The 16926-nt window shown below is 36.4% G+C and overlaps 1 protein-coding gene across 3 annotated transcripts in view; it reads left to right on the forward strand.

Moving 5' to 3' along the window:
* Positions 1-16926, forward strand: part of LOC138703043 (uncharacterized) — an 825197-nt gene that overhangs the window by 555392 nt on the left and 252879 nt on the right. For all 3 annotated transcript variants that reach the window (XM_069830575.1, XM_069830576.1, XM_069830577.1), the window contains exon 7: positions 6043-6118. The gene's annotated coding sequence lies outside the window, so the exon portion shown is untranslated. The remainder of the gene's footprint in view (positions 1-6042; positions 6119-16926) is intronic.

A 16926-nucleotide genomic window follows, 5' to 3' on the forward strand; every position in this document is an offset into this window, starting at 1 on the left:
ACGATGAAAGAGTAATGGAACGGAGAAAAATTCTCTCCGGTGCCGGGATTTGGACCCGGGTTTTCAGCTCTACGTGCTGACGCTTTATCTACTAAGCCACACCGTTCCATTACTCTTTCATCGTATGATGACGCAGAATATCTGCATGGAAATATCATATGTACTTCGGTACATTATATAATAATATATATGATATGCGTAAATCACTTCGTGATTTAAGACGGCGCTTATTCCGTCGGATCCCGGCCAACTAGTCACTCATTACGAGTGCACCTCAGCACAAATGTGGACTATATCTATGACGTAGTGCAGAGGGCAGCCACTAGAGGGAACCCAAGAGTTGGAACTTAAAACTGAGACGATTCTTCCGACGCCGGGGTGGAATCCGGTGTGGCTTAGTGGATAAAGCGTCAGCACGTAGAGCTGAAAATCCGGGTTCAAATCCCGGCGCCGGAGAGAATTTTTCTCCGTTCCATTACTCTTTCATCGTTTGCATTTTGAGTTGTTTTCCTTTCGAACTGGGTCGCTGATATGTACCTATTGTATGTCCTTATCTTACCTGTCTACCTCTCCGTCCGTCAATCTCTCTTTTTTTCTCATCTGTACTTATTTTATAATTTCGTCTTATATCTGTGTGTGTCCTGATCATCCGTCTATCTCCTGTTTGTCCCTGCTTGTCTCACTCTTAGCCTCTCTCACAATTTTATCTTAATATACATTAAGATCTTCGTTTTCTTACCATTACATAACTTTTCAAGACCGTGGTGATTTCTTTTCATGAAATGATATTTGGATCAGAAATTTCTCAGCTTCAGTTTCTGTCTGGGAAGAAGCGGCCATATCCTTGTCATAAAGAAGTTCATCTCATGACGCGTGTGGATTGTAGGGTAGATGCCGTGATTGCGTGTCGGATGCTTGGCAGTTTCGTGACTCTTTTTCTCACACCTCGATAATTGCTACAGTAATGCCCTTATCTGGTTTCGGGAATGTTGGCCACATACGAATGTACGTGACTTGTTGAATTATGTAAAGCCTGATTTTGGTAGAAAACGACGAGCACACTATTTCCTCCTAAATATTGTAATAAATACTATTTCAGATTTCATCATCAATAATGTTTGATGGATAACATTAAATTTTATTGATGTTAGCATTCTAACGACTTTTGGAAGAACCAATTTTACGAAAAAAGAAAAGGAGGAAAAATGTAAAATTAACGTCACCAACTTTATCACTGCGTATTGGTGGAATCTGAATTTATGATAATACAGGCCTATGTACGACTTCAAGCTCAGTCAAGTTTGAATTCACGATTATATAATACTTGTGACTCAAGCGCAGTCAAGTTTGAATTCACGATAATGTAGTACATGTGACTTCAAGCTCAGTCAAGTTTGGATTTACGATAATGTAGTACATGAGACTTCAAGTTCAATCAAGTTTGAATTTACGATAATATAGTACATGTGACTTCGAGCTCAATCAAGTTTGAATTTACGATAATATAGTAAATGTGACTTCAAACTCAATCAAGTTCGGATTTACGATAATGTAGTACATGTGACTTCAAGCTCAATCAAGTTTGGATTTACGATAATATAGTAGTCTACATGTGACTTCAAGCTCAATCAAGTTTGAATTTACGATAATATAGTGCATGTATATTCAAGCTCAATCAAGTTTGCATTTACGATAATATAGTACATGTGTATTCAAGCTCAATCAAGTTTGGATTTACGATAATGTAGTACATGTGTATTCAAGCTCAATCAAGTTTGGATTTACGATAATATAGTACATGTGTATTCAAGCTCAATCAAGTTTGGATTTACGATAATATAGTACATGTGTATTCAAGCTCAATCAAGTTTGGATTTACGATAATATAGTACATGTGTATTCAAGCTCAATCAAGTTTGGATTTACGATAATATAGTACATGTGTATTCAAGCTCAATCAAGTTTGGATTTACGATAATATAGTACATGTGACTTCAAGCTCAATCAAGTTTGGATTTACGATAATATAGTACATGTGTATTCAAGCTCAATCAAGTTTGGATTTACGATAATGTAGTACATGTCACTTCAACCTCAATCTAGGTGGATTTATATAATATAGTACATGTGACTTCAAGCTCAATCAAGTTTGGATTCACGATAATGTAGTACATGTGACTTCGAGCTCAATCAAGTTTGGATTCACGATAATATAGTACATGTGACTTCAAGCTCAATCAAGTTTGGATTTATGATAATATAGTACATGTGACTTCAACCTCAATCAGGTTTCGATTTATGATAATATAGTACATGTGACTTCAAGCTCAATCAAGTTTGGATTTATGATAATATAGTACATGTGACTTCAAGCTCAATCAAGTTTGGATTCACGATAATATAGTACATGTGACTTCAAGCTCAATCAAGTTTGGATTTATGATAATATAGTACATGTGACTTCAAGCTCAATCAAGTTTGGATTTATGATAATATAGTACATGTGACTTCAACCTCAATCAAGTTAGGATTTATGATAATATAGTACATGTGACTTCAAGCTCAATCAAGTTTGGATTTACGATAATGTAGTACATGAGACTTCAAGTTCAATCAAGTTTGAATTTACGATAATATAGTACATGTGACTTCGAGCTCAATCAAGTTTGGATTTACGATAATATAGTAAATGTGACTTCAAACTCAATCAAGTTCGGATTTACGATAATGTAGTACATGTGACTTCAAGCTCAATCAAGTTTGGATTTACGATAATATAGTACATGTGACTTCAAGCTCAATCAAGTTTGAATTTACGATAATATAGTACATGTATATTCAAGCTCAATCAAGTTTGGATTTACGATAATATAGTACATGTGTATTCAAGCTCAATCAAGTTTGGATTTACGATAATGTAGTACATGTGTATTCAAGCTCAATCAAGTTTGGATTTACGATAATATAGTACATGTGTATTCAAGCTCAATCAAGTTTGGATTTACGATAATATAGTACATGTGTATTCAAGCTCAATCAAGTTTGGATTTACGATAATATAGTACATGTGTATTCAAGCTCAATCAAGTTTGGATTTACGATAATATAGTACATGTGTATTCAAGCTCAATCAAGTTTGGATTTACGATAATATAGTACATGTGTATTTAAGCTCAATCAAGTTTGGATTTACGATAATGTAGTACATGTCACTTCAACCTCAATCAAGTTTGGATTTATGATAATATAGTACATGTGACTTCAAGCTCAATCAAGTTTGGATTCACGATAATGTAGTACATGTGACTTCAAGCTCAATCAAGTTTGGATTGACGATAATGTAGTACATGTGACTTCAAGCTCAATCAAGTTTGGATTTATGATAATATAGTTCATGTGACTTCAACCTTACTCAGGTTTGGATTTATGATAATATAGTACATGTGACTTCAAGCTCAATCAAGTTTGGATTTATGATAATATAGTACATGTGACTTCAAGCTCAATCAAGTTTGGATTCACGATAATATAGTACATGTGACTTCAAGCTCAATCAAGTTTGGATTTATGATAATATAGTACATGTGACTTCAAGCTCAATCAAGTTTGGATTTATGATAATATAGTACATGTGACTTCAACCTCAATCAAGTTTGGATTTATGATAATATAGTACATGTGACTTCAAGCTCAATCAAGTTTGGATTCACGATAATGTATACATGTGACTTCGAGCTCAGTCAAGTTTGGATTTACGATAATGTAGTGCATGTCACTTCAACCTCAATCAAGTTTGGATTTATGATAATATAGTACATGTGACTTCAACCTCAATCAAGTTTGGATTTACGATAATATAGTACATGTGTATTCAAGCTCAATCAAGTTTGGATTTACGATAATGTAATGCATGTCACTTCAACCTCAATCAAGTTTGGATTTATGATAATATAGTACATGTGACTTCAAGCTCAATCAAGTTTGGATTCACGATAATGTAGTACATGTGACTTCGAGCTCAATCAAGTTTGGATTCACGATAATATAGTACATGTGTATTCAAGCTCAATCTAGTTTGGATTCACGATAATATAGTACATGTGTATTCAAGCTCAATCAAGTTTGGATTCACGATAATGTAGTACATGTGACTTCAAGCTCAATCAAGTTTGGATTCACGATAATATAGTACATGTGACTTCAAGCTCAATCAAGTTTGGATTCACGATAATATAGTACATGTGACTTCAAGCTCAATCAAGTTTGGATTCACGATAATATAGTACATGTGACTTCAAGCTCAATCAAGTTTGGATTCACGATAATATAGTACATGTGACTTCAAGCTCAATCAAGTTTGGATTCACGATAATATAGTACATGTGACTTCAAGCTCAATCAAGTTTGGATTCACGATAATATAGTACATGTGACTTCAAGCTCAATCAGGTTTGTATTCACGATAATATAGTACATGTGACTTCAAGCTCAATCAAGTTTGGATTCACGATAATATAGTACATGTGACTTCAAGCTCAATCAAGTTTGGATTCACGATAATATAGTACATGTGACTTCAAGCTCAATCAAGTTTGGATTCACGATAATATAGTACATGTGACTTCAAGCTCAATCAAGTTTGGATTCACGATAATGTAGTACATGTGACTTCGAGCTCAATCAAGTTTGGATTTACGATAATGTAGTGCATGTCACTTCAAGCTCAGTCAAGTTTGAATTGACGACAGTATAATGCGTGTGACTTCTAAGTTGAATTGCACACGACTTCAATCTCATTCATGTTTGAATTCACCATAATAAATGTATAGTCAATGTTACTTTGAGATCACTCAAATTTTGATTGATGGTGATATGTGTAAGACTTAAGCCCAATTAAGTTTGAATTCACGATAATTAATTTACAATACATGTAACGTCAAGCAAAGTCAAGTTTGAATTGATCGTAACGATGCGTATGACTCAAGCTCAGTCAAGTTTGAATTCACGATATTGTAGTGCCTGTGATTTCGAGATCAATGTAGTTTGAATTGACAACAATATAATAATTCGTTGTGACTCCAAGATTAGTGAAGTCTCAATTGACGATAATATAATGCAAGTAACTTCAAACTAAATCATGTTTGAATAATTGAAGGTAATAAGCGTGTGACTTCAAACTCATTCAAATTTTATTTGATAACAATATAATGTGTGTGACTTCAAGATTAATTAAGTTTGAATTGACGATAATACAGTGTGGGTGTGACTTCAAACTTAATCAAGTTTGAATTGACGGTAATATAATGCGTGTGACTTCCAATTTTATCGGGTTTGAATTGACGATAATATAATGCTTGTGACTTCTTTATTATCCAAAGTTTAAAACCCTCTTTTACCCTGAGATATATTAGGGTTGTAGTTGATAACAAGTTAGTTACATGTTTTATAATTATAACCATTAGTAAAGTAATAATACAAAACAATGGTCACAGTTACAAATCACGTGAATTATGTGTAAACATGTACAATAGTAAAGGAATAACTCCAGTTAAAGATTAATTAAATGTTTTAGGAACAATAAACAATGCGAAAGAGACAATACAAGGAATGCGTGAGGCTTCAATCTCATTTAAATGTGATTTGACGACAATATAATGCGTATGACTTCAAGATTAATGAAGTTTGAATTGGCGATAATATAATGCGTGTGACTTCAAGCTCACTGATGGTTGGTTTTGACGTAGAACTACGTCTTTTTTCTCACTATGGCGATGTACCATCTCGCTATCACCATTCCACCAACAAGCATAATATGCCTTCAGGCGGGATGCGTTCGGAGGGTACCAAAAGATAGAGATTTTTTCTCGCACTCTTCGTAGAATATGTAAGATGTAGCAAACAAGATCACTGCCCGCATAGCTTGCCAGGCAAGTCACTTAAAAAGCGGTGCAGTTCCTTGAAATTATAAACATTTTGCCTCGGAGAAACTGTTTTCAAAATGAGATTCCTTGAAGTTGTAATGTTAAATTTCCTTTGTTTCAGACTCCACATGCCGTCCATTTAAACTGCACTAACGACTGAGAACCAATGCATTCAACTCATTAGAGAAGAAATACGAGTAAGTACATTATTATTACTCTTGGTAGAAGGAAAACAACTCTGCCATTCACCATTCATTATTAGCAGTCATTGAAGCGATATATTGCTGCGATTTGATGTCAAGTACCATTGGCACTTGCACATTCATCCTGAGTGTCTCAACCATTGGCGTTCAGTACCTTGACCAGTTACAACTACAGTATTAACTAAGTTTATCTTACTTCCAACCTTCACCCGCCTGTCTAATTTGTTCCTCTTTATTTATCTCGCTATTTTATACATATCTATCTGTATATCTGTCTGTCTGTCTGTGTCTATCTGTATAGCTATCATCTGTCATCTGTATCTGTTTCTATCTATCTATCTATCTATCTATCTATCTATCTATCTATCTATCTATCTATCTATCTATCTATCTATCTATCTATCTATCTATCTATCTATCTATCTATCTATCTATCTATCTATCTATCTATCTATCTATCTATCTCTCTGTCTGTCTGTCTGTCTGTCTGTCTGTCTGTCTGTCTGTCTGTCTGTCTGCCTGCCTGCCTAGCTATGTATCTATCTATCTATCTATCTATCTATCTATCTATCTATCTATCTATCTATCTATCTATCTATCTATCTATCTATCTATCTATCTATCTATCTATCTATCTATCTATCTATCTATCTATCTATCTATCTATCTATCTATCTATCTATCTATCTATCTATCTATCTATCTATCTATCTATCTATCTATCTATCTATCTATCTATCTATCTATCTATCTATCTATCTATCTATCTATCTATCTATCTATCTATCTATCTATCTATCTATCTATCTATCTATCTATCTATCTATCTATCTATCTATCTATCTATCTATCTATCTATCTATCTATCTATCTATCTATCTATCTATCTATCTATCTATCTATCTATCTATCTATCTATCTATCTATCTATCTATCTATCTATCTATCTATCTATCCATCCGTCGGTCCGACCGTCCGTCTGTCTGTCTGTCTGTCTGTCCGTCCGGCTATCCGTCTATCCATCGACCCATCCATCTCTCCATCTGTCCGTACAGACATACCTTTGTGATCAACTACGACTGGCAATAAGTGACTTAATTCCTGATTTTGAAACTTTGTCGCAGAGACATTCTGAAGACAGTTAATTTTAGGTTGTCCACATCTGTGGAGTAACGGTCAGCGCGCCTGGCCGCGAAACCAGGTGGCCCGGGTTCGATTTCCGGTCGGGGCAACTTAACTGGTTGAGGTTTTTCCGGGGTTTTCCCTCAACCCAATATGAGCAAATGCTGGGTAACTTTCGGTGATGGACCCCGGACTCATTTCACCGGTATTATCACCTCCATCTCATTCAGACGCTAAATAACCAAAGATGTTGATAAAGCGTCGTAAAATAACCTACTAAAAAAATTTTAGGTTGTGATGATGTCTCCTATGTTTTCTTATTCATTTCTTTCTTCGTTACACGTACTAACCTTATACTGTATAAAATTATATTTAAGTGCTTGGCGTAAGGAAAATGAAAATCCGTTAATAAGTCAGACAGTTGCTTCACTTCCCCCTCGGGTGTCCGCCTCCCTCCATAGGTGTTTTGCACGTTGCAGGTTACACAGTGACTCGGCGCACGATTACATTTTCGCCACGGCTGGACTAGAGCATTAATGCTAGAGCTGTGATACGGTGTCGTGAAACTATGAGAATTCGAGTGTACGCAAGAAGCGGCATAAGTAGCATCCATTTTCAGGTCATTATATGTCGTAAACGAGGAAAATGCGAAACGATCGACTACTATCAGGTATCTTAACGAACGAAAATTAGCTTAATTATACATTTTCATTAAATTCAAGCATCATGATCTGGGACGGTTTTCTTGTTAGTGTGACACAAAAGAAGTTCCATTTTATTTTCTGACAAGAAAAGATCAAGACTTTCTGTATTGCACCTCATGGTCTTTCTGAGAATCGGGAAATATTATATCGATATTAAACAAATGACGGATAGCCTATTTGCGCTTTGTAGTAGATGTAACTATTTTCAATACCTCAAATTAGTAATAAACAATTACGTTGAACTAACAATATCGTATCCAATATGTCTGAGACTGTATCCTTCACCGCAAAAATTACTGTATAAGAATTTCGTAAGTGTTGGAGGATTCTGATTTGCGATGTTATTTGAAAGCATATGGTTGAACGGCTTGTCTACATCGGACCGGTTCAACGGTTGCTATTAGCAGCTTTCGGTTGCCCGCCCGCCCTTGTGATTATCAGTTGTTTGCATTCCGACAGTTGCTACGGTTACCGCGGAATTAGTCTCGCGCAATTAAGCCAACAAATAATGAAGCAGTGATTCAACCGAGGCGACGTACAGAAGCAGAGACGCAATTGGCTGCGAGGCTGTTCGCCACTGTATGCCAGGTGATAATTGCCGTGTTGAAAATAATGTACCTACTCGTAACACTTTGTCACACAGGAATGTCAAGTTATTGTGTAGAGTTTTTTCCTTAATAAATGTAGTATAGTTAAGTATCGTGATACCCCAATATTCGATTTCAAGCATTATTACGAAAATACATGTTTTCGGGAAGTGCGTAGGCGTTCTTCATATTTTCCAACAATATTTACCAGTTTCAAATAAATACATACGCCATCTGTCTGCCTCTGTACAGACTTTTCTACTAAGTTTTGTCGAGACTTGTTCATTCTCAGTTATGTTAGAGTTATTTGTGGCCAAAATATGCACATGAAATAAAATATTCTTCTCTTAATAATAATAATAATAATAATAATAATAATAATAATAATAATAATGAGACTAGTGAAGTGCTTTGTGTGGACTGTCGCATTGTATGCGGCGGACACATGGACATTACTACGAAGCGAAGAGAAGCGAATAGAAGCATTTGAAATGTGGATATGGAGAAGGATGGAGCGTGTGAAATGGACAGAGTAAGAAACGAAGCTGTGTTGGAAAGAGTGGATGAAGAAAGAATGATGCTGAAAATAATAATAATAATAATAATAATAATAATAATAATAATAATAATAATAATAATTGTTGTTATTCAATTATGTTGGAATTTAATTCTTCGAGATAATCTTTATTACATCTTGTAATTTTAAAAGTAATTGCTTGTTGAACGAGTTAATTTTTTTTCATTAGTAAGGAGCCATTATGTTTAATACAACAAGAAAAGTTAAAAAAACATCGTTTTTTCTGCTGCTTAAGTTAAATTCAAGGTCTTCGAGGACACGCACGTCAGGGTTAACAGAAATGGACACTCCTGAATAAAGGGGTCGATCGAAATGGAAAGGATCGTTACGTAACTCGCAAGCTCTGCCCCTGCCTTTCTACCAAGCAATTGTTTCTGTACAAGAAAGTATCTTTTTTTGTTGCCCGGAGTGAATTTCCGCAAGGAGGCGTTTGTTACCCAACAAGTAAATGAAGGATATAATTGTCGCACTTTACGAGCATAAATCACCCAGAAACGGACGTGAAATGCAGCACAGATGGCATTATCTTAACTGCTACAAGCCGTGTAGCAGAGCATTTGTTCAAATTAACGACCATTGCCGAGCTTATTAAGGCTGGAATGTGCTCGAAATAATTAACAGAGATTGGAAGACACGCAAGGATCGGGAGAGGAGCCAAGCTGCCCCAGGGCTCCTCCGTGAATCATTCATCTCCCATGCTGGCAGCGAGTTGAGTTCCATTCAGAGGACAGTGCTACTGCAACCTTTCGTGTCATGCCTCGTGTTTGCACTTACGGACAAATAATCCAGGTTAAGTGAAATGACACATGTATTGTCCGACTCCTCTTTTCATCGAGGTTTATGCCTTGTGGCCTCTTCAATCTCCCATTCTTAAAAGGGTCTTCCTCGTGTTTTAAATCCTACTGGTTTGTACAATGTATTCCATTAATGCCGTCACGTTTTGAAGTTGTGTTTACATTCAGCACTTAATCCCCTCCCACTGGTTTCTAGTGATTATGTATACAAAACACAGAGATATCCATTCGTATGAGCAGTGGCATGCCGTTGCGCCTCTGAAATGTTGACATACATCGTAAACGAGTTCTAATTTGTGATGATGGCAAAACTGCTTGTTTCGTGCGGTAGACTTCGAGAGGTACAAACCATTAAAATATGGTAGCACTGCAGTTTCGAACACGCTACATGCTGCACGTCCAGCAACTTCTGCCAACAAACAAAACATTCAAAGTGATAAAAAAAACTTGTTCAGGAAGAGTACCTGTGAAATGGCCTAGAAAGTAGGATAAACATTGATGTTGATAGCACGAAGCAAACTATTCGACAGCTAAAGTTTTCGCAAATGTGTGCAAAATTGGTACTTAGAATAGAGAAGTGGCTAAAGAAATAAAGCAGAATGAATTGAATTGTTGTTACCATCGTCTTCAACGCTACAACCAAGAAAGTCGCAGTCATTAAATTCCATAAATTTAAGGTCGTAGGTGTACTTCTAACGACTCAATCTAAATGAAATTGCAGCAGTCAAGGTAATAATTTTCAACCAGCTATATGTAGTCTATACTATTGAATCTTGTAAATACAGTGACAGTACAGAGAAAAGTGGCATCACCACATATTCAGAGTGCACCTAGGTAAAGCGGATTAAAAACATTAAATGATATGAATCCTAAACAGGGATAAGAAAAATATTCAACACCGTACAAATTTATAGATTACAGTGCGCCAAAGAGATATTGACGGGACAAAAATCACTATAATCTCAATTTTTAAATAATTAAATAGGAGAATATGGAATGATCTAATCAGTGGTATAGGCTTATAGGGAAATTTCGAGGTATTCCCCCAGTATTCGTTGTATGGGACTCCATAGATCCAGTGCTTTGACGTAGAGTGATTAAAGTAACGAAAATCGAAACCTACGGTTCCCGGTGACTATCACAACGCTACTAAGTTGAATCCGTAGGTGCTAAAATTACAGGGCTCCTACTAAAGATCTTTCAGGTTTTGAACACATGTAATTTACGTTCTATGAATCTGAGATGCATGAAAATAGTACCAATGGAAAGAGAAACTAAAAAAGCTTAGTTCCTTACCTTAAAGATTTTCAATTTGTCCCCATTGCTAACACGGCACACATCAAGTCTATAGTCAAGTTTCTCCCACACACGTTGTAGCATAGGACGGTCGATCGTTGCTTCATTTTGCAGATGCATCCTCTTGCCTTAAAATTAGTGTAACATTTACGGATTGTATGCCCACTGCGTGGATCTGCACCAAACTTTGTCCGGTAATGCCGTTGCATTAATAACCGACTGGTCCACATGAAAATCAGCACACAAAAAGCTTTTCTGTCCTCTATAGCTAGCCATTTCGCCTCAAAGATTAAAAAATTTGTTTATATGCGCTATTATGAGACAGTGTTACCAACTAGGAAAACAATGTTGCCACAACTAAAATTTCTGAGTTTTTCTTTCCATTGATTCTATTTTCATGCACGTCAGATTCATAGAACGTAAATTACATGTGTTCGAAACCTGAAAGGTCTTTTGTAGGAGCCCTGAAAATAAATAAAAAAAAACATAATATCGAATAAAAGTAAAAAAAAAAAAGCTTGTTTTCTTTTTTCTCACACGACTAATAAATATGGGTGTAGTACTGCATTACTGCATTGGAGCATGCTGTATATGAAATAATAAAAAAAGGGCTGTAAACATCCAGCTGACTTTAGTTGCTAAAATATGTTAATAGTATTTAATATAATAAGTTGCTAAAGAAGTGGCTTTTTTACGAATTGGTTAAATTTACGCTCGTGGCCTAAAATCACGAATAAAGAAAAAGATCGTTTAGTCACGAGTCATAATACACAATCTTTTTCAACACCATTCGAATATTTATATATATACTGTAATAACATTTTTAAGTATACAAATTTCGATTACTTACTTGCTTACTTACTGGCTTTTAAGGAACCCGGAGGTTCATTGCCGCTCTCACATAAGCCCGCGATTGGTCCCTATCCTGAGCAAGATTAATCCATCTCTACCATCATATCCTAACTCCCTCAAATCCACTTTAATATTATCTTTCCATCTACGTCTCGGCCTCCCCAAAGGTATTTTGCCATCCGGCCTCCCAACTAACACTCTATATGCATTTTTGGATTCGCCCATACGTGCTACATGTCCTGCCCATCTCGATTACTTAAGAAAAATTAAATTGAAACAACCTAGAATAATATCAAGGGAAAAACTGTTCAGGGATCGATACCCGGCCCCGGAACAATTTTTCCTTTGAAATTATTCAAGTCTGCTTCGCAGGGAGCTTATACCTGAAAGCCAGATTTGCATGAAACAACGTAGTTGCAAGCATAGTATTTTCCAGAAGGCGATGGTAGTTTTGGGATTTCCATAGTAACAATTTACCAGCAAGATAAAATAAGAATTGGTATAGGCTATTATGAAACACGATTGTAATATTGTAGCCATGACGTTTTAGTTGGCACGGTAATATTTTACAGCACTGATACAATAATGTGGCGTATTTATGAACGATTTTTACTTAATATAAAGACTTTTTATTATTCTGATGTACAAAAAGGCATTTGCAATTTTTTTGTTAATTTTGTTTGAATTTTTTTATATAATGAGTAGTAATAGTGATAATAACCAAATTAGGAAGAGTATTCTTTATTCATAAGAGAATGAAATGAGCAGTAAAAATGTCGAATTAATCAGTGACAGGTTATCGTATTTAGTACTTACGGGTAGATGGTGTGATATCATAGCTATAAATGCTCACGCTCGTCAGAAGAGAAAGACGACCATATAAAGGATAGCTTCTATGATGGTTTTGAATACACTTTTGATCAGTTATCTAGATATCACATGCAAATTTTATTGAGGGATTTCAATGCTAAAGTAGGACGTGAGGATATTTTTAAACCAACTACTGGAAAAAAGAGCCTACACGTAACTATGGAGTTAGTCAACTTTGCCGCATCAAAAAATTTAATTGTGAAAAGTACAACATTTCCATATAAGGATATACATAAATATACTTGGACTTCTCCAGCAGATGGATTGACACTAATAGATAAACGAATACATACTAGTATAATAGACGTAAGATCCTGCATGAGCAGACTGTGATTCCGACCAAAATTTGGTAATTGGAGCATTAACAAGAAGACTATCAGTAGCCAAGTGAGTAGAGCAACAAATTAATATTAGGAGATTCAATATTCCGAATTTAAAAGATGAGGAAACTAAACAACATTATCAGGTAGAAATTTCAAATAGGTTGCCACTTTAGGAAGTTCCGACGAAGTTGAGAAGAAATTAGATGTTAATAGCGTATGGGAAAATAAATCTTCTCATGAAATTTCTGCCGGTGCATGGGACCAGCACTCATCCAGCATCGTGATGAGTTTGGGCAGCTACGATAGGTAGCGAAATCGTGTTTTGAAAACCACCATCGTGCTGATCACACGTACCCTATACTGGTGTATGATCATTCACCTCTGTTGCATATGGATTTGAGACTAATAGTCAGCTGGTCGGCCTTGGCCCACCTTGGGATGTCGCGCCAGGAGTTCATAGAAGTCCAAATTATGACCTAAAATAAACGCAAAACTTGACACATGACCTTAATATACACCCAAAATTGGAAAGTGGCCGTGAGTTGCAATAAATTATACGTTTTTATAATGTCTGAACCATAAAAGAATTCGTAATTACGTGACGATACCTCTACCTCAAGTAAAATATGTTGATGTCATCAAAATCGTGGCCATGATAATGATGGTGGTGATGGTTATGATTGTGGTTGTGATTGTGATTGCGGAAAGAAAGAAAATATGATGTTGAGGAAGACTCGGAGTTACGTGGCATGGTTCCCTGATCATGCATTCGTGGTATCATGAAATTAGCCCGAGCTAATGTCCTGTGTTATTAGACATTGTTTTCAGGTTGCCTTAATTAGTATCTCTGAGTAGTGGAGATGTGTATCTGATATCCCCACTAGTTTCAATAATGCAGTGCAATTAGTCTCTTAATGACGGCCTCTCTTTTAAAATGCCTTTAATTGGTGTTCCGCTCTGAAAATATGACGAACTTCTTTTGATGCATTGTTTGTTTCTTGGTTTCTAAACTGTCATTACAGTTACTCAAGTGAGGATAGCGTTAAATTAAGTGTCATTAATTAATATTGATCATTAAGGAAATGTGGAGAAAGCAAATAAGCTGCAAGTTACCTTAATTTGAGACAATATAGATGTAAATTCAGATTAACAGGAAACGCAAAGCCACCGGCTTGGCTCATGCGGTAGGCACGTTTGCTTGCTGATCCGAAGCTGGGTTCTGTCCTCGTTTGTGTTGGTTACCTGGCTGAGTTTTTTTTCCTAGGGCTTCCGCAACAGTAAGGTGAATATCAGGTAATCACATGGCGAATACACGGCCACTTGTCCCAGAATACCATCTCGCTATGCTCAAATACATCGATACTAAACAATCTAGTAGTGATAGTGCTCATTAAATAAAAATTTAAAAGAGAAGACATGTTTTTGGTCACGACTTTTTTACTTTCACATATTGCAAAATTTCTTTTGCGGTCTGAGGTAAGGTGGGAGTTGGTATGTCATTCGTGCTCTCTTAACAAAATAATTATATCGCCATATTGTCAAATTATGCGTGGAGGCGGCTATGTTCTACAACGTAAATACAAAACAAAAGTTATTATGATTAGCGATGTATCATACTCATTTTTGTCGGCTATTTTACGACGCTTTATCAACTGCTATATTCATCTAGCGTCTGAATGAAAAGAAGGTGATTATGCTAGCGAGATGAGTGCAGGGTCCAGCGCCGAAAGTTACCCAGTATTTGCTCTTAATGGGTTGAGGAAAACCCCTGGAAAACCTCAACCAGGTAACTTGTCTCAACCAGGATTTGAACCCGGGCCCGCTAGTTTCACGGTTAGATATGCTAACCTTTACTCCACAGCTATAGAATATCATACTCATACAATGCTACAGAATCACTCTGCAGTGAGTGGTCCAATATGAATAGGTACTATATTGACTTCAAACATTATTTCATTTTACTGGCGGTTTTAATACACCTTGCGTCTTGCTTAGCAATGAGCTGTGATTACATGTCATTTCGTATGGGTTCATTCTTTCCCTGTAGAGAAGTGTATACTTTTTTTTTTACCGGTATGCTATGGAATGTCGCACGTTCCAACCGGTCGGTTATCGTGTGTTGTATGTATGTATGTATGTATGTATGTATGTATGTATGTTAACGATGTTAACTACCTCTGTAATGGCTACCATTTGGGCCGAGTGGAGAGCTACAGTGCGAAATACGGCCGCGTCGGCTAAATACGGAACTAAGCGTCTTACGTCATTCTTGACAATCCGTGGCTAACGTGACAATCGCAATGCACATGTAAAATCAAACCTGCCAACCTACGGAAGATGATATACTGGAGATGGAAAATAATACTAATAATAATAATAATAATAATAATAACAATAACAATAACAATAATAATAATAATAATAATAATAATAATAATAATAATAATAATAATAATAATGGATGTGAAATGATTTCACTTGAGCCAACTTCACTGTACGGTAACTAAGAAGGCGAATTATTAACATATGCCATTTTTTGCACTAAAGTAACTAACACGATAGCCCTCGGAAGTGTAGGCTACATGCCGCTAAATTATATTTAGGGGCAATACTACTTTTTTTATTCCTTTTGTTTTACGGTAAAATACTAATCTTTACTCAATTTGTATTGTGTTTTTGGTCCAGAAGAAATACTTGTCCTTTAGAAGAACTATCGTCTTTTATTCACAGATTTACAGGTCCATGGGTACAGGGGATATACTCAAAACGCAAAAAGGAACTAAGTATCGCCTCGTATTGTATATTTTAAGCCTATACGCACTGTGAAGGCAAACCAAATTTGATGATGATGGTGATGATGATGATATAATAATAATAATAATAATAATAATAATAATAATAATAATAATAATAATAATAATAGCATTTGGACGAAAACATAACATTGAACACGAAACTTATGCGGTCGCGTCTAAATCCCTGAGATTTTTGTGACAATGCGGGAGAGCGGAAGTCAGGAACTAATTGCAAGTAACTCGCGCATTATACACGAAAGTTGGTAGTTCTGCAAATTAACCACGAACTGATGACAACAAATTTACAACAGTAAACTCTTCCGTTACGATTCGTTCCTCTGCAGAACGAAATGGGATATGTAAGGATGAGGCAGTATGACCCACCTGTTAGTATCGGATTCACGAATGCCACTTAGGCCACCTGTCGGACTTGGACGAACAATCAACGCAGTAGTGTGCAGAATAGGCCAAAGTGTACAAACCCGTCCCGTGTCCTGCCCTCGTCAAGCCAGCCATGCCAAGCCAAACCCTCTGCAGCACTTGTGTTTGTTTTTCTGTATTCCGTTTCCCCTAGCGTTGTCCTGTGGGAGTGAGATGGGTTTCAATAGTCCAGCACCGTGATCGTGCGGCAACTTGTCTGACTCCCGTGTAAGGCTGGCGTGCGGACTGCCGTGTGGCAGGCGACTTGTAGAAGAGGAGCCTCAACAAGCCATACAGACAGTGAAAGTAAAACAGAGCGTCAGAAATGTACATTCTCCGTACGTGTGTGCAGTGGGGCAGAGCTGCTGGTCAAGAAGGTCACCGTCGCGGTTTAGTGGTCAGAGTTCTTGTTTCGTATCCAGAAAATCATCAGATCTAACAAACCTAGATGAAAAAGACGGA

The sequence above is a fragment of the Periplaneta americana genome, chromosome 7 (genome assembly GCF_040183065.1).
Source record: "Periplaneta americana isolate PAMFEO1 chromosome 7, P.americana_PAMFEO1_priV1, whole genome shotgun sequence".
NCBI classification, from domain to species: domain Eukaryota; kingdom Metazoa; phylum Arthropoda; class Insecta; order Blattodea; family Blattidae; genus Periplaneta; species Periplaneta americana.